Source organism: Xenopus laevis, chromosome 3S, assembly GCF_017654675.1.
Source record: "Xenopus laevis strain J_2021 chromosome 3S, Xenopus_laevis_v10.1, whole genome shotgun sequence".
Lineage (NCBI taxonomy): Eukaryota > Metazoa > Chordata > Amphibia > Anura > Pipidae > Xenopus > Xenopus laevis.
This window is the reverse complement of record NC_054376.1, coordinates 39,073,282-39,101,103: the sequence shown is the minus strand read 5'-3', so window position 1 is coordinate 39,101,103 and position 27,822 is coordinate 39,073,282. Positions and strand designations below refer to the sequence as shown.

The 27,822-nt window shown below is 41.0% G+C and overlaps 1 pseudogene; it reads left to right on the top strand.

Moving 5' to 3' along the window:
- Positions 1-751: 751 nt before the first annotated feature.
- LOC108712308 lies at positions 752-24,848 on the top strand (annotated as a pseudogene).
- Positions 24,849-27,822: the final 2,974 nt, after the last annotated feature.

The window sequence follows — 27,822 nt, the reverse complement described above, 5'->3', positions numbered from 1 at the left end:
GACTAGTCTGATTTGGAGTCAGGAAGGAAGACTAGACGTTGTAGAAGCTCTAGAGTCTTCTCTGCGCCGGGATGTCCAGCCTGCTTAGAGCAATGGGTCTGTTGCAGGATGGGCAAGCGAAGCTCCAAGGGAACAAATGCCATTCCAATAGGTGTGTCAGCAGGAGCGGAAGACTGACCAGACAGGATTTGCTCAGCAAACTGAGGAAAAAGAGAAGCAATAATTCTGGTGGGAGGAATAATAGGATCTTGCCTTTCAGGGAGGTGATCCACCGGAGTGAAACTTCGGGATAATTTCTGATTCTTGGAGCCTGTCGGGGATTTAGTCTCTTGAGAGTTTGTATGAATTATAGGTTCTTGTATGAATTCTAGATTCTTATGGTCCGTGTAGATAGTGACTGGAACTGAAGCTCCCTCTAACAGGTGGCGCCACTCCTCGGGAGCGAGTTTTTCTGCCAGAAGTTCACGGTTCCCCACATCATAGATCTGCTCTGCAGCGGAGAATTTTTTAGAAAAGTATTTTCCCATCAATAGATTGTCTTTGGAAAATTATGTCCCCTGCTCCGATCTCCGAAGCATCAACTTCAATAAAGAAGGGTAGTTGGGGATCAGGTTGACGGAGAACCGAGGCAGAAGTGAAAGCATCCTTCAGGGACTGGAAAGCTTCCAGCACAGAAGGAGGCCAGGAGTTAGGTTTGCCTCCTTTACGTTAAGAGCAAGGATGGGTGCAATGCGGGAGGAGATGAACCTTGATGAAGATAGCAGTTCACAAACGCGATGAATCTTTGGATGACTTTGGTGCTGAAAGGAAGGGGCCACTTCTGGATTGCAGAAACTTTGGCGGAGTCTATCTCAAAACCTTCTGGGGAGATGATGTAGCCGAGAAAAGGGATCTTGGCCACCTCGAAGACGCATTTCTCCAACTTGGCAAAGAGTGAGTTTTTCCTCAGACGAGAGAGCTCTACTTTCACCTGGGAGCGATGACTTTCCAAGTCTTTGGAGAAGATTCAGATGTCATCAAGGTTCCCGGAACCTTCCGGGTTCCCAAGAGATCCCGGAAGATGTCATTCACAAACTCCTGAAAGACAGCGGGGGCATTGCAGAGACCGAAGGGCATCACGAGGTATTCATAATGTCCATCCCAAGTGTTGAATGCTGTTTTCCATTCGTCCCCTTTGCGGATGAGATTGCATGCCCTGCGTAGATCCAACTTGGTGAAAATCTTAGCCCCTTTCAGTTGGTCAAACAGTTCTGTGATGAGAGGCAAGGGGTATCAGTTTTTAACCGTAATTTTATTAAGTCCACAGTAGTCAATACAGGGACGCAGACCACCGTCCTTCTTCTCCACGAAAAAGAAACCAGCCCCTGCCGGAGAGGGACGAATAAATCCCCACTGGAGATTTTCTTGAGTATAGTCTTTCATGGCGGAAGGAGAGAGGGGATAAGTATGACCTCTAGGGGGCATGGTTCCTGGAAGAAGATCGACAGGACAATCATAATGATGATGAGGAGGGAGGAATTCTGCAGACTTTTTACAAAAGACATCAGTGAACTCTCTGTAGACTGTCGGTAGTATCTGAAGTTCTGTTGAAGAGATGGTCACCCAGTGGAGGGGAGAAGCAATTAAACAATGTTCTTGACAAAATGGACTCCAATGAGAAATCTGGTTAGAGGTCCAATCTATGGAGGGATTACGCAGACGCAACCACGATAATCTCAAAACCACAGGAGAGGAGGGACAGGAAATGATAAGGAATGCCAATATCTCAGAGTGCAAAGTCCCAATCTGCAAACGTAATTCCCCCGTAGTCATGGAGATAATATCTGACGTAAGAGGTCTGGACCCATATTGATTGGGTTGCAGGACAAATTGGATCTGGCTCTGGTTCACAAAGCCACAACATGCTTGGGGGTCTCCACTGTAGCGAGGAGGTGCCGGAATACGTGGTTCAATGGTGGGAGAAGCTGGAGCAGCGTCTGGAATTTGTGAGCTGGCATAAGAATAGATAGCTTGTCCACAATTGCTTCCAACGCCTGTCCGAAATGTAACTGCCGAGCCTCGTAAGCCTCCATGCATGAATGCAGACCACGAAAGGCCCTGCCGAAATCTGGCTGAGCTTCCTCTGATGGGTACATGGCCTGATTATAATGTCAGGGGCCTATCGGCTCCCAGCGAGAGCAGTTAGGACCGAGCAGGAAGCTTCAGGGTTAAAGTCCAAGTTCAAGGTACAGGCAAGGTTCAAAAATAAAGCGAAGTCGGTATCCAGGCAGAGATCAAAAGGCAGGCAGAAAATATCGAAGTCAAAGTTCATGCAAGGTCAAGTCCAGTAATCAATCCAATAACAATTACAGAGCACCCAGGAACGTTAACAAACAGAACCTATAATCGGGCATTGAACTGGTGTCCAGGGCGTCCTTTTATTTAGAATTTGGTGCCGGGCCGCATGACGTCATCACGCCAGCATCATTGCGCTGGCGCCACTAATACCCACGTAGTAGCACTGTGCGCCATTTTAACTTCGGCACCGCAGGGGACAGATGCGCCTGTCGGCGCTCGGATTTGGATCCGTTAGTACAACTCGGTGTTCAACTTTTAGTTCTGTAGTTTTAGGTTGGCTTGAAGTTGGGGCTCTCCAAGTAAATAATGCCTTTGTAATGCTATGAAGTTAGTGAACCCATAAGCTCACAGTGCACACTGACGGGCTAGAGATCTTGCCAAGAGGTTCAAATCAGTATCTGAAACTAAACCCAATTAAGGCTATGTACTCACAGGCTGTTTTCAGCAGCTGTTGTAAGCTGCATATTTTTGCAGGCTGAGAGAAGCAGATCTGCTCAATGCTCCTGTTCCATTAATTTGAATCAGATCAGCCTGTCTGCGGTTACACATAACGGAGCTGAAGCTGAGGTCAGTGTGTGACTGCACACAAGCTGATCTGATTCAAATTAATGGAGCAGGAGCACTGAACAGATCTGCTTCTCTTAGCCTACAAAAATATGCAGCTTACAACATATGCTAAAAACATACTGTGTGTCCATGGGGCCCTCCGACCTGCTTCTCCGATTGATATCTGTCCGAAAGTCAGCCAGATGTCGATTGGGCAGGGCTAAAAATCCCGTCGTATTGCAGACTGCATCTGTTCGTTGATGTGGTCCCTGCGATCTGACCGCGTGTATTCCTTTTTCATTGTGGGCATGTTAGGGAGAGGTCCACACATTTGGCGACATTGCCAACAAGCGAATCTCTCTGTGTATGGCCACCTTAATAGTAGTGTTTTTGAAGCAGACAGACCAGTTCTACCAGTGCAGGGCAACATTACATAATATTTTCATTACTTTTAAACACTTAAGTTTTTTTGTTACTGTTCCTTTAAGCTTTTATGTTGCGTATCTCTCTGTATAATAGAGTCTAGGGAGTTTCCTAGAGTCACGTTAGTCTAATTTAGTGTTACCTTATCTAAGGATGGGGACATAAAATGAAGTCCTAATAATACCACTCAGTACCGTTAACTTTGATTCTGCAGTAGACAATTGCAATCAAAAGGAGAGCCGTAATATATTCTATAGCAAATACTGGGTCTCAAGGTGAAATCTCAAATTAATACAGGTCCCATTGAAAAGAAGTTCAGAAACTTTGGCCTAGTTTAATCAGTGAGTCTTTGCCTACAAGCACGGCTGTACTCTTTATATGATAGTTACTCCTTTATTAACATCTATTATAATTCCCAATGGAATTTCTAAGGGAAAACATTTTGATGACAAATAATGTTGACTTGAAAAACAAACATTTAATATGCGTTGATCTCCCATAGTGACAAGTAATCCCTTTTATTACATTATGCTCAGGTACTGCTTGTAGAAGCCACACTTTTTTGTTGTTATTTGTATATCACAGCTAAATACAGCAATTTCTTCTCTGTAAATATATGTTTTTCCTATGTTATTTACAGCCTGAAAATCTTGCCCAGAAGCTTCCAAACCTTGTTGGACTGTAAGTAGTTGTGTGAACTGTTGTACTTGCTTGCTTGACCACTTGAGGGAGCAGTGCAATTAATTATGGCAAAATCATGGTATTTTAGATAACTGATCTTTGGGAGTTTGTGAAAGGAGGAAGCATAATGGAATAAGTGGCCTGGGATGCTGGCCACAGGTAACAATACAGCTAAGAAATTAATATAGCTTATATTTGAGCCAGTTGCCCTTTATATTTCGAATTGCCTGCCAGCCTTATACATGGGAAAATTTGTTTTTGGAAACAAATCTTTTTTTGGGTTACATTACAAAAAAGAAAGGAAGTATCAGATGCGAGAAACTGTACTAAGAGATGCCTTTGCTACTATCCACCTACGCACCTTCATTCCACAAGGCTTTAGAAATGTTACTCTGTCCTAGAAATTATTTACAAATACAGTAGAACCCCCATTTTACATTTTTCAGGGGACAGGAAAAAAATGGTGTAAAATCAGGGAAATCTGGTATTATGCATAATATATAGGTGGGACCACAAAACAACAATGTAAAATGAGGGAAAACTTAAAATCAGGGGATGGAAAATGGGGTTCTACTGTAACTTTAAAACTATGTAAAATATCATATATGTTCTATATATTGGAAAGTTGTTTTGAAATACATTTTCTTAAACGGGTTGTTCACCTTCCATTACTTTTTTTCAGTTCAGTTGGTTTCTGATAGTTCCCCAGAAATAAAGATGTTTTCCTATTACTTTCGATTTTCTATGTGTGACTGGTTTGCTAATATTGAAGTGTAAAGTTTTATTTTTCACCTTCTAAAGCAGCTCTGAGAGGGGGGGTCGCCGACCCTTTAAACTGTTCTAAACTGATACATTTAGTTGATACATTTCTTTCCCATGTCCCTGCTGAGCAGAATCCCTCATTTTCATTACAGGCAGCTGTTAGATTTGATACAATAGTTGTCAATACGCCAGAGATGCTGCTGAGAAATGTATTAAATCAATGTTGCAAAATTGTAACTGTTCAGAGTCTGAACAACCTGAAAACAACTCAACTGAAAAAGTGATTGTAAGGTGAACAACCCATTTAAATTAGAAAAAAATGGATTGGATGGATGATCCGTTTAAGGTTATGGTACAGTCCTTGGGACATAGTGGGGTGGGCAGGGTAGGTTATAGCACAAACTGGATAACTAGAGAGAGTCAACGATACTAACTTGCTGCAATTGAGCCAACTAGAGCCTGGATGCCCATTCTTCACTGAGCCTTTTCTGTCTATTTTTGTTTCAATCACTGTTTGTATATTAGGCTGGGCTTTCCTGTTACAAGGAAGGACTGGAAATAACATTGCTTCCCCTAAAATTTTACAAGAAGTAGTGTATGAAATATGAAATACTTTTTATTTTCTCTCCATCTATATAAATTTTGTCATACACACACACTGTACATATAAAAGCAAGTCTTGTGCACTCCGTTTATGAGACCAAATAGCCTGGATGCCAGAGTCAAAGCTATAGAGCATCATATAATGCTGCCCTTACAGGACTTGTATAGTGAACAAAAGTAGCAATTTATTGATCCGATGTTTGTCTCAGCCAAACCCTTAAGGGACTCGGGCATAAAAAGCTGTGTAATAAAAGTCCCTTTCAAATTTAACATGAAACACAAATTTATTTATTTTATTTTTTTAAATTAAAACATCCATACCTGTTATAAACACTCAGGGCCGGAAATAGGGGTAGGCAGAGTAGGCACGTGCCTTGGGCGCAAAGCTGGCACGCACCTTCTCTGCCTCTGCTATCCCCTAGTCCGGTCCCTGCTCTGGCCGACATGCGCGTTTGCGCGAGTGAGCAAAAAATACTAGTGCGCATGCGCGGAAAACGAAAGTGTGCATGCGCACTCGTATTTTTTCGCGCATGCGCACTCGCGTATTGGCCGCTTTGCCGGGCCAGGCTGCCTAGGGCGCCTGCCCGGGTTGGCCCCGGCACTGTAAACACTTTTAAAAAATCTCAGCTGTTACTTATTTATTGCCTGCCACACTTGTATGCCTTAAGGCTGCCATTCACGGGCAGATAAAGCTGCCGATATCGGTCGTTTGGACCAATTTGACAGCTTATCTGCCCGTGTATGGGGGCTTCCGACGGGTCTTCCCGATCGATATCTGGCCACGATATCGATCGGGAAGGTTTGATTTTTAACCGTCCGACCCGTCAGAGCCCCTTGGCTTATCGTAATTTGATCGTTCGGCCATACTGCCGAATGTTCGAATTACCCCCGAAATAGCCATGCCGTTAGTGGCATATCAGGGAAAGATCCGCTTGTTTGGCGATGTCACCAAACGAGCGGATCTTTGAGTCTATGGCCAGCTTAAGTGATAGAGACAGGGCAGGCAATTACTTTCACTTTCCATTCTGCATCTGGTAGATGCCACGACACTCCTGACATTCCCCCTCCTTCCTTACCATCTCATTTTGTAACATGGCATGGGTATTTACTTTCAAAAACTTTTTCAGTACAGTTGGATTCAGATTATTCAGAAGAAATAAAGACTTTTTCCAATTGCTTTCTATTTTCTAATATTGAAGTGTAAAGTTTCATGTTTCACCTTCTAAAGCAGATCTAGATTTAGATAAAAAGACCTCTTCAGCAAAAATGTATTGAAAAAATAAAGTGTTAACTACATTTGCATTTTAAAGTTAATTATGTCTCTACTTGGGATTACCCAGGACTATTGAAAACATAAATTAACTATATTTGCATTTAAAGTTAATTATGGCTCTACTTTGGATTACCTGGGACTCTCCGGCAGGAAGAATGTTGATGTTAGGGTCCCTTTAATATTTCATCTCATTATCACAACTCATTGCACAGTGGCCTTACTAAGCACACAAGGAGTTAAATATAAGTGCCTGTTAATGAGTGACCTTATTGTGATTGGCCCTGGACCCACTGTACCTATTCACTGCCCTTCACACTCCTAATGTTCTCATGTGCTTGCAAAACTGATGTTCTTGCACAAACTCATTAATGATAACATCTGCTCTTATTTTTCCCTCCTCAGGTATCTTCACTCAAATAACATTGGATTTGTCCCAGAAGGTGAGTTCTGCATTACCATAACATTAGCTGGACTTCCTGTACCATGAGGCAGTTTACGTATAGCGTATTTTCTAAAGGGCAACCAATGTTTTTTGTCATTGTTCAGTTATCAGAAAGAGTATGTACAAGTAGAGAATATGACTAACAATTGGGGCTCATACTTACTTGAGTTTATTCCTGCACTCCTCTGAGTTCTGGTTAACATGCTGCATTCCACATGCTTTCAGCTCTTACATGCATCATCTTCAGGACAGCCCATTAAAGAAGAAGTCGCCGAACCTGCGCTCCACTGCGGCTGAACGCATTTAACGGGAACGCAGGGGAGCACAGGAATAAACGCTATTGAGAATGAGCCCCTCAGCTGTTTCTATTTTACAAGTATAGTTCCCATCCACTAGGGTTGCCACCTGGCAGGTATTTTACCGGCCTGGCCGGTAAAAATGATGGTTGATCCCAATGCTTTTAATCGGGGAAAAAAGATAAATATATAGTAAGGCCGGTATTTTTTTGCAGACGCGTGGCAACCCTACCATCCACAGACCTTCATAGAGGTGTGGCTTATTTGAAAGTTAATTTTAAATAAATTTATTCTGCTTTATTAGCAGTTGGGAGGAGCTTATGTAAACGCATGACTTTACAACCCCATGATAAACAAGGCTGCATTTACATTTGACTGAAAGGACAATAGAGGCCTGCATCTCAGCTAGGGAAACCCCTGTCATATACATAAGTTGAAACATCTCAAAATATGTCATTTGTGGCTTAATGGAAAGTAAAGGCATATTCCAATTTTGGTTCTCACAAGCACAAAACAAAACCAGCAGTCCACTAATAAGCCCGTTCATTCCTTAATCTGATACAGAGCAGCTCATTGTACAGAGGTTTCTCTGTGGACTGCTGATTAGTTATTGTTGTGATCGTAGCATTTAAATATAGAATGTGACTTTATTTTCAATTTCAGATTTTTTCCCTGTTTTTTTTTTTGTAACCTATATTAAAACATGCTTATTTCTTAATTAAAACAGCAAAACAGAAAAGCATACAGCACCTTTCAAATTCCCTTAAGTTGTCTGTAACTTCATTTTTGCATTTACTTCATATTCTTCTAATAACATTTTTTTTTTATTTTTCCTTTGCATTTTAAGGGTAATGGCACAAAGAATAATTGAAGGGTTTTCTATCTGAATGTTTTATAGCGCTGATGGGACAAAATCTTCAAAATCACCATATGCTCTGTTAAAGGGATCCTGTCATCGGAAAACATGTTTTTTTCAAAATGAATCAGTTAATAGTGCTGCTCCAGCAGAATTCTGCACTGAAATCCATTTCTCAAAAGAGCAAACAGATTTTTTTATATTCAATTTTGAAATCTGACATGGGGCTAGACATATTGTCAATTTCCCAGCTGCCCCTGGTCATGTGACTTGTGCTCTGATAAGCTTCAATCACTCAAAAAAAATGTTTTCCCATGACAGTATCCCTTTAAGGGTATTTAATAAAAGGCACTAAGTTTGCCATTGACCCATTACAGCCAATCAGCAAGTAGAATTTACTGGTCACTTGTTTTAAAGCAATCATCTTATTGGTTTTTGGGATACTGCTCCTGTGCAAACTTAGTGCCTTTTATTACATCTGGATTGCTTCTGTAATCACCCAGTGACAAGTGACCTGGTGCAACAAACCGCTGAAAATAGTCCTGTGAGCCATTACTTTAATCTTTCCATAAATTCCTAATCTGTGAGACTGATAGGCCATACATTTTTTTTTATCCCTTTTCATTATGTAATAATGCCTATTTTTAAGCCTCTGAAAGGAAACATGACCTGACAGCACATAGGGCTTGGTGTGAGGGGGTTGAGGACATGTTCAGCTGAATGGGACATAAATTAAATATTGTAAAGAGGAGATTCTTAGGTTTTATTCATAGCATGTTCAAGTAGATGCCATAAAACAGTAAGGGCATGTTGTCCCCTTTACTAGGTTAAATTCATGATATATAAGCCTATTCAAAAACATTGGTTGTTGTGTATCTTCATGGGTATGGTTGTACAGGTATGGGACCTGTTATGTCAGGATTTACCAGTATAATCCAGACGTAGAAGAGGCTGGAGCAGAAGTTAATGAACCCACAAGCGCCTCACACAACCGCTACCCACCTGGAGTGGAACAGGGAGCAGGGTTGTGGAGAGTAGCCAGTGAGACGATCAGCGAAGTACAAGGGATGAGGCAAAAGTCGTAGTCAGGAGATCCGAGGTCAAAAGGCAGGCAGAAATATTCGTAGTCGATAAACAGGCAAGAAGGTCGAGACAGGCGGCAGTAATCAAAGTCCGGGTTCAGGCAAGGGTCAATAATCGGGAATTCAAGTTCAGAGTCGCTAGGGTTTCAGTCGAAATAACCTAATAACCAGGCAATGCATGTTAATCTGGTTTGGGTTTAAATGCAGAAGTTTTGGCGCCAAACTGGTGTCATTGTGCTGACGTCGCGGAGCTGACGCCAGCGCGTCCGTCACAGGCGTTTCCACCTACGTCCTTGCGCCCGCGACCGTTGCCAGCGTCCCGCGTCAGACGCCGACGCGCATTAGCGCGTCCGCGCCTGCGCCGGACAGGACGCAAGCATGCGTTCTCACATGTTATGCACAACGCTTGGGACCTGGGGTTTTCCGGATAACTGATCTTTCTGTAATTTGGGTCTTCATGCCTTTCATGTCTACTAGAAATTATTTTAAACATTAAATAAACGCAATAGGCTGGTTTTGCTTCCAATAAGGATTAATTATATCTTAGTTGGGATCAAGTACAAGCTACTGTTTTATTATTACAGAGAAAAAGGAAATCATTTTTAAAAATTTGGATAAAATGGAGTCTATGGGAGACAGCCATTCCGTAATTCGGAGATTTCTGGATATCGGGTTCCCTGTATACATTTCTCTTCTGTTTTTCTTGCCTTTTAAAATAATCATTACATAAGAACACATTCAGAAACATGTTTTAATTGGCCATCTTTATATATTGCAGCCATTGGTTCCCTGGTGAATCTGCAGTCTTTAGACCTAAGTAACAATGTTCTGGAAATACTGTGCCCTGACATTGGGAGACTAAAAATCCCTGCGAGATTTACGCCTGACCAACAACCGGCTGAAATTCCTACCTCCAGGTAAAAGGGTTTATCTGCCGCTTGAATATCTATTGCCACAGCTGTAACATTCATTTCTGCCTGTTATTTCCCATATCACTTTCTCTTTGAGCATTTCTTGTAATGCTGGTGCTTACGTTAAAGCACGTCACAAGAAAGGTATTTAAAGGAAATGCTTTGTGAATAATACAGTAACTGGACAGGTAGAATCTGACTTCCTGGCAGTTGCTAAAACTCGGCTGCATCTTGTGTCAGATAGAGAGAGTGGAAGAGAGGGGTTTTTTTTCATAGCGTTACATTGCTCTTATCAGAAATTTACATCCAAGTTTTCTTTTTGTCTAACCACAAAACAGGTGCATCTAATAAAGAACACTGGCAAAATCCCCAGCGTTTCCTGTGATATGTGGGAGGGGTTGAACAGACCACCATTTACACACACTTCATTAGCGAGCATGGCAAATATCAGTTTGTTAAAAGATACCCTGGAAATGCTTTCTCCAATAACCAGCTCTATGTTTTTCGTGTACCTTGCTGCTTTTTCACACCAGTCTTTAAACGTGTCCTTTTTGTAATGTAAGTTTAAACATTCCATATATTGCAGTCCTGTGTAAGATCTTGGCTTCCCACACTGTAATGTTCAAAACTATTTCCACTAATGTCACCATTTTTGAACAACGTACTCTGAAATGACAAACATTCAACACTTCATCCATTGTAAAACTCCCAACTGCTCCTATATCAGCTCCTATATGTCTCTGGCATGCTGAAATCTGGCAGTTCTGCAGCAGCTTGAGTACCGATGGATTCCAGTACATATTCTAGTTTATAATTATCAACCTCTGCATTCATCATACAGAAATCTAGTATGAAACACTATGCTAATTGTAAGAGGCAATGTATTTATATTCCCGCTTGGTGCCACGCTCCTATTATCACTGCATACTTACCGTCCAGTCATACAGCTGAGAGTCCATTACCAGTGTACAGATACGCTCCATTATTAAAGCACAAAATGATTATTAGTTACACATGTGAAAATCATAATTACAGAAAGTACATTATTCCAATGGAGACATTCATTACACAGCAGGCTATTATCTTGGAATGGATAATGAACATGGATAGTTATGCCCTGCAGTATATCTATCCTGAGGGTATAGAGACTTAGGATAATTATGCAAATCAGCACGCTGACTTGTAACTGTATAGAATCATTGTCACTCCATGGCTATTATGAGTGTGAGGGTGCTGAATGCTTAAATATTTAAACAGTGAAAAGCAACATGATCCATTATTTGCTTATTAGTCCTTTATTAGTAGCTAGTTAGGGTACTGGCACATTTAGGGTAAGGTCACATTGGGAGATTTAGTCGCCCGACAACAAATCGCCTCTTCTTTGGGGCAACTAATCTCCCCGAATTGCTTCCGGCTGCTAGAATGAAAAATCACCTGCGGCATGGCACTCGCAGATTTTTGTTTTCCGAAGTTGGGTGGATGGCGACCGGGCAGCGGCCCTTAAGCCCCGGGGAGGGTGGATGGCGACCGGCCTCTCCCGCGCCCCCCCCCCGGCCGCCCAGCCGGCACCACAGTGCGGCGAGGCCCTCCCCGCCCACGGATTTGTGGCAAGGCCACATAGGCCTAGGGCGGGGAAATTTTTGGGCCGGCACGCCGCCCAGCCACATCTTGCACTGGGGACTTAATGCTCCCCAGCGCTTCTGCCTCAGCGAGAGCCACAGCCGGCGCTAGGACCCTGCAGACACAGGGCGGCGCGACCGGAAGCAGCAAGGGTATGGATCATGCGGCCTTGGGGCGCCGCTTCGTTAAATCCGGCCCTGCATAAATATCCTGCTGTAGACATATTTTCATAATCCATAATGACGCTATAGGAGTTGTTTAATAAAAGTGAAAGATTTACTAAAGGTCTTGTTACCTAGAGCAACCAATCAGCTGCTACTGGTCACTAACATCTTATTGGTTGCTATGGGTTACTATATCTGGCAAGCATTGTGCTTTGTATTATAAATGAGGGTATGGTGATTTTTCAGTGTTTTGAGTTCTATACCCAAACAGAAACCAGACAGCAGGTCAAACAAATATCTAATTGGTTGTTATAAGTTACTATACTTGCTTTTCTCGGCTAATTTGGCCTCTTTTATTTAATTTCTACATGAATCTAATGTGGTAATAAAAAAAGCATACAACCTATTCCAGTGCCTTATAAAGGAAAGCCTGCATACACAGATGGATTAGGGCACAATAAAAGTAATAATTACTGTTCTTGTTTTGTTTGTTTTGCAAATACTTCAGCCAAGATATAAAACCATTCAGTAGTCAAGAGAGAGATTTTTTTGATAGGAGACAGTAGTGAGAGTAGATGTTGATGAAAGGCAGTGGCTGGCTAAGGAATGTAGGGAATGTACAAGAAGATAGGGGACACGAGAAGTCATGTACTGAGAAAAGCATAAGAACTTGTATTAAAGGTAAAATAATAAATTAGAAAATGTCTTGTTTACAGGGAGGCAGTGTGAAAGAATTGAAGTACTCCATTGCTTTTTCGCAACGCAACTGGTTGTCAGGGTCAGCCAGGAGGTTCTCGTTCAGGAACATACAGCACCATAAACTATAAAAAAAAGAAAGTAAGCTGCTCATTTGAAGTTAGAGAGTTATTACATAGCATTGTGTAGGTAAAGGGTAGAACGAAATACAAGTTGAAAAAATTCCCATTTTCACTTCAAAATAACCATACAGCTGAAATATTTTTAAATTGCTTGCAAGCTTACTTTACGTTAGACATCTTTTTCGTCTATTTAATACAGCTACAATTTTTTAAAGTGATCAACAGGAAGACGTAGGGAATATAAAGGGGAGGTTCATGTTCACCTTTAATATGATTCCATATATGGAGAAAATACGCTACAAAACCATAGGCCACGTTCATGGTTTTCAAGATATGCCTTGTATCTCAGACCTTTATACCCATTTGAATTAGCTAAAGGTTGTTGCATTGTTTGCCATGCTTTTTTTGATTCTGAGCTGAATATTTGCAGAAATTGGAAGGCTAAAGGAACTGCAAACCTTGGATTTGTCAACAAACCACTTGGTCATTTTACCAGAGAAGTTATACCAATGTCAGTCTCTGCAGTTCCTGACCGTAGATCTAAACCTGCTTTGCGGTGTCCCTCGGCAACAGGGCCGGATTTACATAGTGGGCGCCCCTAGGCCCACTGCAGTTCATCGCCCCTGTCCCCTCCCCTTTATTCGTGCAAATTTTCATCATCTGGACTGGAGCAATGGGGATTGGCACACAGGAAATTTAAAAAATGATTGTATCTCCAGTGCCTCCCTAGTGTTTTTGAACCAATGTGGGTGTGGTTGGGCAGCATGCCTCTCCCCTAAAATCCTGCCGCCCTAGGCCCAGGCCTAGGTGGCCTTTCCACGAATCCGGGCCTGCTCGGCAACTCTGTCATCTGGCTAGCCTCAATGAGCTCTCCATGGCTGGAAATTGTCTAACATCTCTAGCATTAGGTGAGTGGGTTCATAGAGGGTGAAAGCAGTGCATCACTTATAAAGCACCACACTTATAAAATATCCTTAAAGGAGATGGAAAGGCTAAAATTAAGTAAGCTTTATCAGAAAGGTCTATATAAATACACCAGTAAACCCTCAAAGTAATGCTGCTCAGAGTCCTCTGTCAAAAGATACACTGCATTTTTTTCTTTCTGTTGTGTGTTTCCTGTTTGCATCAGACTTCCTGTTTTCCGCATAAACCTCCAGGGCTAGGGCTTGAGCATGCTCAATTTGCTCCTTTCTCCCTCTTCCCCTCTCTTTTCCCCCTCCCAGCTGTAATCTGAACCCAGAGCTATGAGTGAGCAGGGGGAGATTCAGGTAGGAAGTGACGTCACACCAAGCTAATATGGCATCTGCTATACTAAACAAACAGAGAGAGCATCTAGAGCTGTTTACTCAGGTATGTTAAAGCATTCTGCAGAATAAATATAATGGTATAGCTTGCACTATTGTGGCTAATCTATTGTCAATAAAATGCTTTGGTAGCTTTCCTTGTCCTTTAAACAGGTGGGTTTTAAAAGTTTGGAGGAAAGGGGCACAGCCGCACAGAACATAGTAGAGCCAGTTTGTTGTAAGGCTTGCAGGCAGTCCTGGATTTGTGGATAGGCCACCAAGGCCCGGGCCTAGGGTGGCAGGATTTTAGGGGGCGGCATGCTGCCCAACCACAACCACATTGTTTTAGAAACACTGGGGATGAGCAGGAAATACGATACTTTTTTAAATTTCCCATGCGCCAACCCCCTTTGCTCTGGTCCCAATGATTAAAATTTGCGTGAATAACGGGGAGGGGACGGGGCGACGAACGGCAGTGGGCCTAGGGGCACCTGCTATGTAAATCCGGCCCTGCTTGCATGTAAAGCCAGACTGGGGCTATGCAGAAGGAGACAGAGGCTAAAATTAGAGCATGGATGACGTGAGGGAATATTGGAATATGAGGACAGATCAATACAATCATTACTATCTCAGTCTCACACTGAGGTCATTCTTATACTCAGCACACAGTACATGTACATCTTGGTCAAAGCATGGTTGTCGTCAAAGTTTAAAATGGACACACTTTATTGTGCAAAATAAGCCCTCCAAAGTTTAAAAAACAACAGTTACAGGAAGGCATGATACCATTCCTTTTCAGAAGGTTTTATTAATAACAGAAATGTTAACTATTTACATGAAAGTACATTAAGCTTACCAATTGAAATATTTTATTCATCACTGTTTACTGTTGCTGTATAAAACAAGGAGACAGAGCTGATACAGAAACAAAGCTAACAGTAATTCATCTTAAAGGGGACCTGTCACCCAAAAAGATATTCAAATCCTATTTGATCATGTTAGTCAAGCAAAATGAACTTTAATTACACTGTAAAAAAAATGATTTGAATCTTGTTTCCTTCCACCTGAGAATTCATAATTATATAGGGTTGCCACCTGTCTGGTTTTGACCCGGACAGCCCGGTATTTTGAGGGGCTGCCCGGGTCTATACTTCCTGCCCGGTTTTCCAAATAAGGAAAACCAGGTGGGATTCCCTTGATTGACACGGCGATAACTGATCGCCGCATCATAGCCCCGCCCACTGACGTCACGGGTCACATACACGCCCACTGACGTCACGGAACCCCCCGCCGGTCTCAGCCAGACATAAAGGTGGCAACCCTATAATTATAGCAAGCAGGCAGGAGCCATTTTGTGGACACTGTTATTAAAGTAAGCCTTGTATCATCTCAGAATCTTGTTTGTGCACCAGAATGGGGGACCTGATGTCCATCCCCATGCCCTGGCTACACAATTAAATGGTGAAGAGAACGGGGGAATGTGTGGAGAGCAGTGACATCTAGGAAGTGCTGAATAGAAAGTGAAAGCAGTTGTCTTCCCCCGCCTCTATGCCTAAGGTAAAGAGGAGGGGCAGGCAATACTTGATTGACAGCTGACATTTTTGAATGAGTTTACAACAGCTATGAATGCTTAAATAAAAAAAGAATTTGGATCTCAAGTTTAATTTGAAAAGGACTTTTATAATACAACTTTTTATGTCTGGGGGACAGGTCCACTTTAAAGAAAATATTGCTGAATTACAATTATTGGTTTATTTTTGAGTAACTTTATTTTATATATATAAGTATATCTTCCTCCCGTGCCCTCCGCCCCCATCACTGTCACCTTGCCACTCACCTCTGTCATCTGCTAATTTTTTCTGACTCACACTCCAGATTCTGCCATGTTTTTGTAGAGGTGTGTCCGTGTAATTCTCACAATCCCTGCTTAATCTGCATAAACCTGACACACTCGTGAAAGCAGTGTTCTTGCTGATGCACAGCAATATTGATAAAGGGGACTGTTCGACAAATCTGTGTGAAATCCAAGGATCCTCTCTGTGATTGGTGGGGGTCACAAAAAAGTGGGAAAATGTAAAATTGAAGTTAATAAACACTTTGTTTTCTTATATTCTTATCATTAGAACTTTCATAGCACCTTGGTTTAATTGTTCATTAGGATCACCGGTTCATACAAACTTCTGCAATGGAATCAAAATGTATGCAGTGGCGGAACTACCGGGGGAGCAGGGGGTGCGAGCGGACCAGGGCCTGCACCCCCTCAGGGCCCCCAGGCAGCCCGCTCGACACTGGAATCCGCCGTGTATGGAGGGGGCGGGGCCCTGCTGCTCGTCACGCACCAGGGCCCGCCCCCCTCTAGTTACGGCACTGTGTATCTGTTTTATGTATTCAGAAAAGCTTTAGAAAAAGCTGGAAAAGAGATGTGAAGGGATACTGGAGCTTGCAGTTCTTTGTATGTTCCCTTTGCCAATAAATCCTAATAGTAAATGGCTTGAGGCTGAGACATCTTTGTAATTAGAGCAGGCAGATTTTCTTTTTTTATTATTTTATGCATTTAACCAGATTACATATACAGGTATGTGATCCGTTACTAGAAACCTGTTATCCAGAAAGCTCAGAACTATGGGAAGGCCGTCTCCCATAGGCTCCATTTTAGCCAAGTAATCCAATTTTTAAAAAAACAATTTCCTTTTTTCATTGTAATGATAAAATATTACCTTGTACTTGATCCCAAGTAAGATATAATGAATCCTTACTGGAGGCCAAACCAGCCTATTGGGTTTATTTAATGTTTACATGATTTTCTAGTAGACTAAAGTTGGCCATAGACACAAAGATCCGATCATTCCAATCCTCGACCGATCGGACTTCCCCATCTCCCGACCTGCCACTAACCATTCAGATCAAATAAAGTAGTAAAAGAACAGACCAGCCGATGTTCTGCCCCTGACAGCAATCGTACGAAAGTTATGTCCGACAAAGCTAGTGACAGTCTCCCACTGAAAATTGTCCAATCAGCAATACATGCAGAGATATTATCGGCAGCCGACAGAAATCTTTTACCTTTCCCAATCGACCACATGACTGATCTACATGGGACGAAAAATGTCGGGACTCTCCACACACGGTCCGAAAATCATACGAATTGAGGATTCGTACGATCAGATCTTTGCGTCTATGGCCAGCTTAAAGGGATACTGTCATGGGAAAAAAACTTTTTTCAAAATGAATCAGTTAATAGTGCTGCTCCAGCAGAATTCTGCACTGAAATCCATTTCTCAAAAGAGCAAACAGATTTTTTTATATTCAATTTTGAAATCTGACATGGGGCTAGATATTTTGTCAATTTCCCAGCTGCCCCAAGTCATGTGACTTGTTCTCTGATAAACTTCAATCACTCTTTACTGCTGTACTGCAAGTTGGAGTGATATCACCCCCCTTCCTTTTCCCCCCCAGCACCCAAACAAAAGAACAATGGGAAGGTAACCAGATAACAGCTCCCTAACACAAGATAACAGCTGCCTGGTAGATCTAAGAACAACACTCAATAGTAAAAACCCATGTCCCACTGAGACACATACAGTTACATTGAGAAGGAAAAACAGCAGCCTGCCAGAAAGCATTTCTCTCCTAAAGTGCAGGCACAAGTCACATGACATGGGGCAGCTGGGAAATTGACAAAATGTCTAGCCCCATGTCAGATTTCAAAATTGAATATAAAAAAATCTGTTTGCTCTTTCAAAAAATGGATTTCAGTGCAGAATTCTGCTGGAGCAGCACTATTAACGGATTCATTTTAAAAAATTTTTTTTTCCCATGACAGTATCCCTTTAAAGGTATGAAGATCCCTTATCCGGACCCCAGGTCCCAAATAACAGGTCCCATACCTGCATTATCTGTATTCACTACATGAAATGCTAGTTTTCTCTTTAAGTACATGTAGACCAGCTGAATGGACCTGTTAACGTTAATAACTGCTGGCACTCTTTCTACAAATAGCACTGGTTAAGTTCCTTATATATGGCAACTGGCTCTGTTGGGGCTTTCACTTTTTCATTGCCTGTGGCAAGAAAGATAACAGAAAATAAAAGACGGTAATACTGTATAAAGGAACAAGGTTGCAGTGTTTTCAGCAGATGTTACTGAATGCTCAGGGCAATGATGTTCTGTATATCTGTGTATTCTGTGTTTTTTCCTTGAAGACATTTCACCAGTTATCCAACTGGCCTTTTTTAATTTAGAATCATTCGAGAAAGCCAGTTGGATGACTGGTGAAACATCTTCAAGGGAAAAAAAACACAGCAAGTCCAGTTGATTTGACTTATTTCTACAGATATACCATGACCCGGATGAATGAGAATCTTCACAAGCAGATGTTCTGTAGATGTACTATAGAAAATAGATCACTCTTTATTGTTCTTGTTCTTTTCCTCTTTGCTAAACGACTGTTTCCTCTTCCTTTAAGAGACACTTGGAATAGCCCTATGTGCAAAAGATAGTCTTTCCTTTCATTTTCTTTTGGCAAGCGTTTCTGTACTACAGTCTAGTTCCGTCCGTTCTGAGCAGCTAAGAGAAGTTCCCATATTTGGGCTTGTGTGAGTTTGGCCATCGGCACTAGTCCAGTCTGTGTCTCCATGTAAATCACACATGCTGCTCTCCAGACAATAGAACTGAAGCTGCCAACATCTGAGCTCCAGTGATAAAAAATCATGAATTGGGCACCAGCCAGGGAGTCGGCAGGGCGGTAATGTGATGATAGAACTAGGGTTGTTTTCCCTGAGCAGGGGATAATGTACTGTGATATCTCTGCATCTAATCCTGCTGTCAGGGAATTTCAGACCCGTGTTTACTGGATATATCTGGAGGGGGGGAAGTAAAACCCTTTGTCTGTATTTCTTAGGGACTAGAGATGCAGGGAACTGACTAGCAGCAACAATTATTAAAACTGGTTTTATACACTGCATGGAAAGTTGGGGAAGTTATCAGTAGTAATTGACACTGGTGAGGGGCCAAGGAGCCTGTGGGTTGGGTAAAAGGAAACATTTGGGTTTTTTTAGGGAAACTTTGCTTCCCCTTTAACGTTTTTAATTTTTAGGCCGCTTCTGATCAACTGCTTTTCAGGAAGCCTGCTAAGCCAGTGGCCTATGGTTTGGTCAGTTACATAAATTATTAGATGTGCTGTATTAGTAGAGTAGAGTCCTAACTTGTCCCTTTTTATTTTGTTATTCAGATCTGGGAAGATCTCGGGAACTGCAGTATGTATATGTGGATAATAATGTTCAGCTAAAAGGCCTTCCCTCCTATCTCTATAACAAAGTGATTGGCTGCAGCGGGTAAGCTGGACCCACATCAGACTTTGTCGTGCCTTTGATGTAGCCACACTCATTCAATCGGATAGTACATTAGCTGCAGGCAGTCACTTGGAATAAAATATGACTTCTGTAGCAATTTACTCCTGCCTTTGTCTGTAATAGTTGTCTACAGCTTATTCCATGCCACACTCACTCTAAATTGAAAAGGAACAGTAACACCAAAAAAATTTGTGTTTTAAAGAAATTACAATAAAAATGTCCCGGCTCTGGTAAAACGTGTGTGTTTGCTTTAGAACCACTACTAGCGTTTTTAGAAACAAGCTGCTATGTAGCTATGGTGGCAGCCATTCAAGCAAAGGATACACAGTAGATAACGTATACATTCTGAAGTATCCCATTGTATACTACAGAGCTTATCTGTTATCTGCTGTGTATCCTGTGCCTTTTCTCAATTTTCAGCTTTGAATGGCTGCCACAATGGCTACACAGCAGCTTGTTTATATAAACCATAGTTTCTGAAGCAAACACAACAGTTGTACAAGTGCAGCACAACAGTACATTATTTTTACTTTTACATTAAAACACTTTCATTTTTTGGTGTTACCATTCCTTTAGCTTGTCACTTTCGCTTTAATCTTTAGCCCTACAGTGACGTCAAATGACATTATCCTCTGCAGTAAAATAGAGGACTATTGTGAAATAATAATACAATTTTTACCTCTGCTTTGCAGTCATTTTCATTTTTCTAGTCATTTTTTTTGTTTTAACCTGTGACAGCTGTGGATCACCAGTGCCTCTTACAGAGAACAGGCTGCTTGCTATCTTTCACCTCTGGGCAGCTCAACATCCATGTCCCAGCAGAGGTAAAGTCTATTGGTTCTGTAACAGATTTTGTGCTTCCCCTCCAGGAGCTTTCACTGCGTTCTCTCCATGCTGCCTTCTGCTCATTTTTACAAGGTGAGTATAATCACTGAGCAGAATTCCTTTTTATTCCGTGAGCCACAAAGAGCCAGCAAGAGAAGCAGTTCTCCATATATGTTGCTTGTTGGGGCCACTGGGACTTTAAGGTAGATGATAAAAATGATACCCTTTTTGCACTGAAATAATCAACACATAACAATCCCTTTTTTAACATGAGATTGCATATATTTTAAACATTTAGGGTCAGGGCACACGCTCGGGTTTGGGGAGATTAGTTGCCCGGTGACAAATCTCCACTTCTTCGGGCAACTACCGTATATACTCGAGTATAAGCCGAGTTTTTCAGCCCCCAAAATATGCTGGAAAACTCTACCTCGGCTTATACTCGGGTCAAGCGCAAAAACGGTCGCCGGCGTCCAAGAATGGTCTCCAAGAATAGTCGCCGGCATTCAAGAATGGTCATCGGCCTCCAAAAACGAGACGCTGGCACCTCCAATGGGAGCAGAAACCCTCAGTTTTTTTCATTGAAACTTATAAGAAGCTGCTGCATTTCTCACCCTAGGCTTATACTCGAGTCAATAAGCTTTCCAAGTTTTTGGGGGTAAAATTAGTTACCTCGTCTTATATTCGGGACGGCTTATACTCGAGTATATACGGTAATCTCCCCGAACTACCTCCTGTCTGCTAGAATGTAAATCACCGGAGGGATAGCACTCTAAGCAATTCGTTTTCCGAAGTCATCCAAAGTTTTCTCGTGAGGCGACTTCGGAAAACAAAGCGCTCAGAGTGCGAACCCGCCGGTGATTTACATTCTAGCCGGTGGGAAGGCAGTTTGGGGAGATTAGATGCCCCGAAAACAAGTAGATTTGCCCCCGGGCGACTAATCTCCCTGAATCTGAGCGTGTGCCCTGACCCTTAAAGTTCAGTTGAATGAGATCACCATCTCTTTCACTTATAACATTGCTAATTTAGATGAACACCTCATGAATAGCATTGTCCTAAATATAGATGTCCTTTCCAGATCGATCATTGTGTCTTGTGAGACGTATACTCTGATCCTGGATCTGGATCTAAAATATAAGACAAAAAGCAAGGCAGAGCTGCTGTAACATAAGGAAAAAGCATCTGATTACAATTCCAAATGCAATTTGTATTTTACCAAAGCTTCACCAACTTCACATATTTAATATTGATTTCTAGAATAGGTAAACACTTGTCCCCCCTTCCCCAGCTTCTATTTTTGTTTGAGTTTACCACAGTTAATTCTCCCATATAATAGTTTGGCAGTTGGCAAGTAACTCACTGGCCTGACAGGTAAAAATGGTGCTTGATAGCAAAGTTATTAAAGGGATATTGTCATAATTACCACTTTTAAAAGGGGCAAATTTACTAACCTCCGACAATTCGCCAGCGACGTAGACGACCTCGCCAGGCGTAGATTCACCAGGACAGCGCTAATTCACTAAAATTCAAAGTTGCGTCCAGGGCACCGAACGCTGGCGAAGTTGCGCCAGCGTTGCTGCGCCAAGCAAAGTGAAGTTGTGATAGCGTTGCCTAATTTGCATACAGTGGGAAGTTAAAGTTCAATGGACGTATATGTTGCAGCAAATACATTACACTACATAAGCCCAGGAAACCTTAATAAAAGAAAGCAGATTTTGCCCTACACATGAGCCCAGTGTAAAGTTTATGTGCCATATGTTAGGAAATGTAGGGGGAAGCGGGTTACCCCCAAAAAATTTGCAGCCTATCACCCTGAAAAAAGGAAAAGACGCCAGCATTTTTCACCTAAATTTTGAGGAAGTCCTATCTACTCTATTGCACTTCACCTGGTCTGAGGTGGCGAATGCAAGTCTGGCACAAGAGGTAACGTTCGGTAAAATCCGCATCTTAGTGAATTTGCGTAGTTACGTCCCTTCACCGGAGCGCAAATTCACCTGGCGTTAGGGAGCGAAGTAGCGCTACAGTCTATCTCCTTCGCTAGCGAAGTTACGCCAGCGACCGTTAGTAAATGAGCGATTTTTTGCCTGCATTAGTCACTTTGCCTTTTAGTAAATTTGCCCCTTAGTATAGTCCTATTTCATTCTTTACACAAGCTGTAATAGTATTATTTTTAGTGATGGGCGAATCTGACCCGTTCCGCTTTACCAAGCCAAGTGCATTGAAGTCTATGGGCGACAATTAGGGGCCGATTCACAAAGGGTCAAATATAGAGGGTTAATTAACCCTCGATATTCGACTGGGAATTAAAATCCTTCGACTTCGAATATTGAAGTCGAAGGATTTTAGCGCAAATAGTGCGATCGAACGATCAAAGTATTATTCCTTCGATCGAACGATAAAATCCTTCGAATCGAAACGATTAGAAGGATTTTAATCCAACGATCGAAGGAATATCCTTCGATCAAAAAAAGTTAGCCAAGCCTATGGGGACCTTCCCCATAGGCTAATATTGAGTTCGGTAGCTTTTAGATGGCGAACTAGGGGGTCGAAGTTTTTTCTTAAAGAGACAGTACTTCGACTATAGAATGGTCGAACGATTTTTAGTTCGAATAGTTTGATTCGAAGTCGTAGTCGAAGGTCGTAGTAGCCCATTTGATGGTCGAAGTAGCCCAAAAAACACTTCGAAATTCGAAGTTTTTTTACTTCGAATCCTTCACTCGAAGTTAGTGAATCGGCCCCTTAGAGTATTATGGGAAAGAACAGACCTGGTAGTTACACAGTTCACCTCCTGCTGCTCCAGCAGCCATCTTAAATATGATTTTGTCATTTAATTTGCAGTTCACCACTTGATTTGCACAGATCACAAGCCACTAATAAAGATTTTTTCATCACATATCTGTGTAATGCAGTATATAATAATAATCTTCAGGTACTTTGATTCTCATTTTCAAACCTATCTGGAAACAGACAGGTGATCTTGAAATGTGACTGCTCAGTCACCAGAGACCTTTAGCCCAGTTGTTTCCTGTTGGGTTCAGTAGTCATGAATCTTCCCAAGGAATCTCCCAGGAATTACTCTTACTGACACTGCTGGAAACAATGAAGCAGTTCCAAGGTGACTAGAGAACTGCTAGATATTATGAAACTAAGGTTGAAAAAAGCCCTTTCATAAAGTAGTATCAACTAAACTAAAAGAATAATTGTGCAAATGAAAGGGTAACCTTGATGTGTCATGTCCTGTGTTGCTGTCATCATGCGGAAGCTTAATGGAAAAGTAGATTTAAATGTGTTTTTTCAACAGAAAAAATGAGACATTCATCGAGTCTGTGGTGTGGAACAAGTGGCTCAAGTAAATACACGTCTGGGTCTTAAATTGAATGTTTATTCTTACTTATACTAAACTGACCTCTGTCAGTGCACTATTCCTTGAATCCATAATTACAAATTCAGAACATCATCATTTTGTGTAACTAAAATTTGAAAAGTTAGAAGTGAAACTCTGCTGCAGCATCAATTTGTTTAATTTTACACCAAAATAATGTCCCCCCCATTCTTTTGTTCTTAGATTTAAGTTGCACGACTCCTATCTCATTACCCAAAAGTCTAGTGGAACTACTGCAGTGCCCTCTAGGACACTGCCACCGATGCAGTCAATCCATGTTTACCATTGTCTATCCAAAGCTCTTTCCACTAAGAGAGACACCTATGGCTGGACTTCATTGGGAGTAATAATATCAGGGAGAGTGGCATGTAGACCTAAAAGCATAGATGTATTGCACTTAGTACCATGGGGAGAGAATGAGGCTGTTAACACTAGTAACAATTCTGGGTTAAAGCTGTAGAGCAGGGGTCCCCAACCTTTTTTACCCGTGAGTCACATTCACATTCCTTTGAGTGCCAAATAAGGGCTGTGATTGGCTACTTGGTAGCCCCTAAATGAGCTGGCAGCCTACAATAGGCTCTAATTGGCACTATGCTTAGTTTTTTATGCAACCAAAACTTGCATCCATAAATAAGCACCTGCTTTGAGGACACAGAGAGCAACATACAAGGGGTTGGAGTGCAACATGTTGCTCATGAGCTACTGGTTGGGGATCACTGCTGTAGAGTATAGCAATATACAATATGGAGCTATTAAAGGAGTTATAGAGTAATATGATAAAATATATAGAAATATATATTAAAAAATAGAACTTATGGACCTTCAGCAGAGATGGGAGGGCTAGTACTTGTTACAGACTAGATGCATTATCAACATCTATTCTTTGTTTATTGTCACAGGAGGACCGTTATTAGCTTTGTGGCTTATTGCTGCACAACCCAGTGTCTGCAATCGTTTGACTGGCTAAATTGATATACATTGTGGTTGCTAACCTTGTTTCATCTTCTACTTTCTTATGGGCTCCTCCTTTCCATGAAGTGATCTGCTCTCCAGAAGATCCACCACTAATACTCTCTGACTTTGTGGAATCCAAGGATTTATAGGTGGCTCTTTTATTGGTTCAGATATGGGCATCCCTGAGTTACCTTTCTATCTCCTTTCCAGTGCGTCATCCAATAAAGTCTCTTACTCCCTCTGGGCCTTTCAAGATTAATCAAGAAAGCCACAGGGAGGTGAAAATCTTAATCTATAAGATTTTAGCCAGGATTCTTTTTTAATGTATTTGATTTCAACCAGGCTGCAGCACTGATGCATTACGGGTAAGTATGCCAAATCACAAGGGATGTAATGGAGATGTTAAAAGCTCCCTGATCTATAAGTCTCATTGGTCAGCGGTTTCAGCTGTAGAAATTACAAATTTTATCAGGGGAGCCACACAATGCAGCAATAATTAATGCAATGTAAAAGGTTGTTCTGCCTTGTTTTGCTGAATACTGGCAGAATACAGTTACATATAAATGATGGTGCTTATATATAGAGTTTTCATCAAATAATGCTGTTTCCCAGTTGTCATAACTCCCCACAGCCCCAGAAGCAATTTGTAGTTGATTATACCATCTGCCCCATTGCTTAACCCTTTGTGTGCCAGCATATGGTGGGGACATACTGTGCCAGTGTAATTGATTCTGGATTGCCTAGCAACACAGCGCACTGAGCTCAGTAAGGCTCTGGCATGGAATAGGGTTAAAGGACATTATAATAAATAAATTAAATATAATGCACTCATATGTAGATATTGCCATAATTTACTAAATCTTAATATGCAATATTGACCTGTTTTTTGGAGCAGGCTGCAGTTTACAAACTACTGTATTCTAAACAATAGTGATCCAGTTCAAAGCAAATTGAAGAAGATAGTTTTAATAGGGATGCAACAAATTCATCATTTTTGTATTTGGCCACATCCAAACCCGTATGTTCACATTTATTTGAGAATTTTTTTTTTAATAATCTGTTAATACAAATCTATCGCTTTCTGTTCTTCTGGGCTCTTAAGATACCTGGACGTTAAAGGACCAGTAACATCATAAAGTGAATTTTTTGTTTTACATTTAACATTTTGTATGTGTTGATCCACATACAAAATAATAAACTTTCTTATCAAATTTCCTATTAATATGAGAGATTTTCATATTTTCTGTAGTACTATACAGAGACATGAATAACATTTGACCCCTGTTTATCTTACTGTGTAAGAACGAAACCCATTGTATTTTACGCAGCTCATCTGTTATGTAAACCTGTGCCTTTTCAGCTTGATTTGCTGCCACAATGGCTACACATCAACTTGTTTTATATATGTTGTAGCAGTGTTTCTAAAGCAACATCACAATTTTACCAGTAAAATAGATATTTTAATTACTCTAGACCTCTTTCATTTTTTGGAGTTCCTATTCCTTTAAGGGCTCAGGTTAAGTTCGACAAAGGATTTGACCAAATTAGTTGTGGTGTTTGTTGTCTGGTGTCCCAGAGTTTGTATTTTCTTTAACAGATAATCAAGCAAAACTTTTTTTTCATTCACAGCTAGAGAATCCCTTAACTTAAAACTGAAAATGACCCTAGCAGCTCAATTATTTTCACCATTTAAAATTTCTCTCAAATCATGTTCGTGTTATACTTTTCCTTTAAGCACTTACATTTATGTTACCATTTATAGCATCTTAACCCTTTATTTACTTCGGGCAGCTTTGTTTGTTTCCCTATAAAGCAGCCGGTGACAGTGTAGAGATTCATATCTGCAGACCCAGTGCAGTCTGTATATTCTGATTATTACCAAGTCTTGCTTCTATGGCAGATATTACTTGACTTGTGCTGTTTTGATAATTTATGACAATCCCTAATCTTAAACTCCCAACTGAACCTCAGACCAAACTGAGCATGTCTGTAGTCTTGGTCTTGCAAAGATGTTTAACAAAGTTACAAGATGGTGACGCCCTGCATAAATCATTTGTTTTAGTAGGCTTCTGGTGCAGTGAGTTCATGTTTATATTTAGTATACAAAATACAGAATTTCTAGCATTACTCTATTTTAGACTTTAGTTCCCCTTTAAAGTCTGGTACTTCACTTTGCTGGAAGCCATTTTGTACTTTTGAGTGAATCTTGTGGAACCATCATGGAGCATTTCTGCACAGGTTATAGTGACAGCACAGTTGGTAAGAATGTAGTGCAAATCACTTATTTTTTCCAGATTTATGTTGCAGTAAATCAGATATTTAAAAGAGCTAAAGGTTTGCATACGGCTTCACATTATTGGAAAGTTTAAAATCCTGCTAAAGTTCTGCATCAGATGAGGCAAAATACGGATTTTTAGTTTGTCTTAAATGATTGCTAATTCACACAGCACAATTACTTTGAAATTGTTATTTCCAAATATTTGTTACTACCCTGGATTATAGATCATTAAAATGATTGTGTTGGTAAAGAGTGCAATAATGGTGACTCCTTGTGTTTTATTTATTTATTTTACTGGTTGGGAAGTTAACGGTGATTAGAATTTAGGTAGTAAATTCTTATAGTTCCTATTTTCTCATAGTTGGAACATATATTGACACCTTGCCACTTGTGACACCTCAAACGTTCCTATTTTTTTGTGTATAATCTGATCATCAAAACTGAATTTTACATTTTAATCAAACTACAAAAACAGATTTCCATCTAACTTTTATTTGTTACATTTCTTAATTTAAAGACAGCTTTTCTGTTGTTCATACACCTGCTGTTAACCTCTTTAATCAAATTTGAGAACTTAATTTCAAAGAATTGTTCAAAGTTCTGGTTGTCCTGTGCTTTATATCTATGGTAGGTGTCTTAATTAGTCATAGCTCTACATTTTTTAAAATAACCTTAGCCTTCCAAGCAATCAGTTATACCTGTACGCTTCCTTCTTTCTGGAATGTTATGCGATTTACTAATCTCTTGCCCACTTTCTTTGCTTACTTTAAACCTTGCAATTCCATCCATTCCATTTATTTTACCATAAAAAAAGCATTTATAAATGCCCCCTGTGAGACTGAATTGCTATATTGCTTACTTCCACCAGATTTGACCTTCTAAGATAATCCCTTAGCAATTCATAGAGCCTACAAACATTGACCAACCCCAGTACA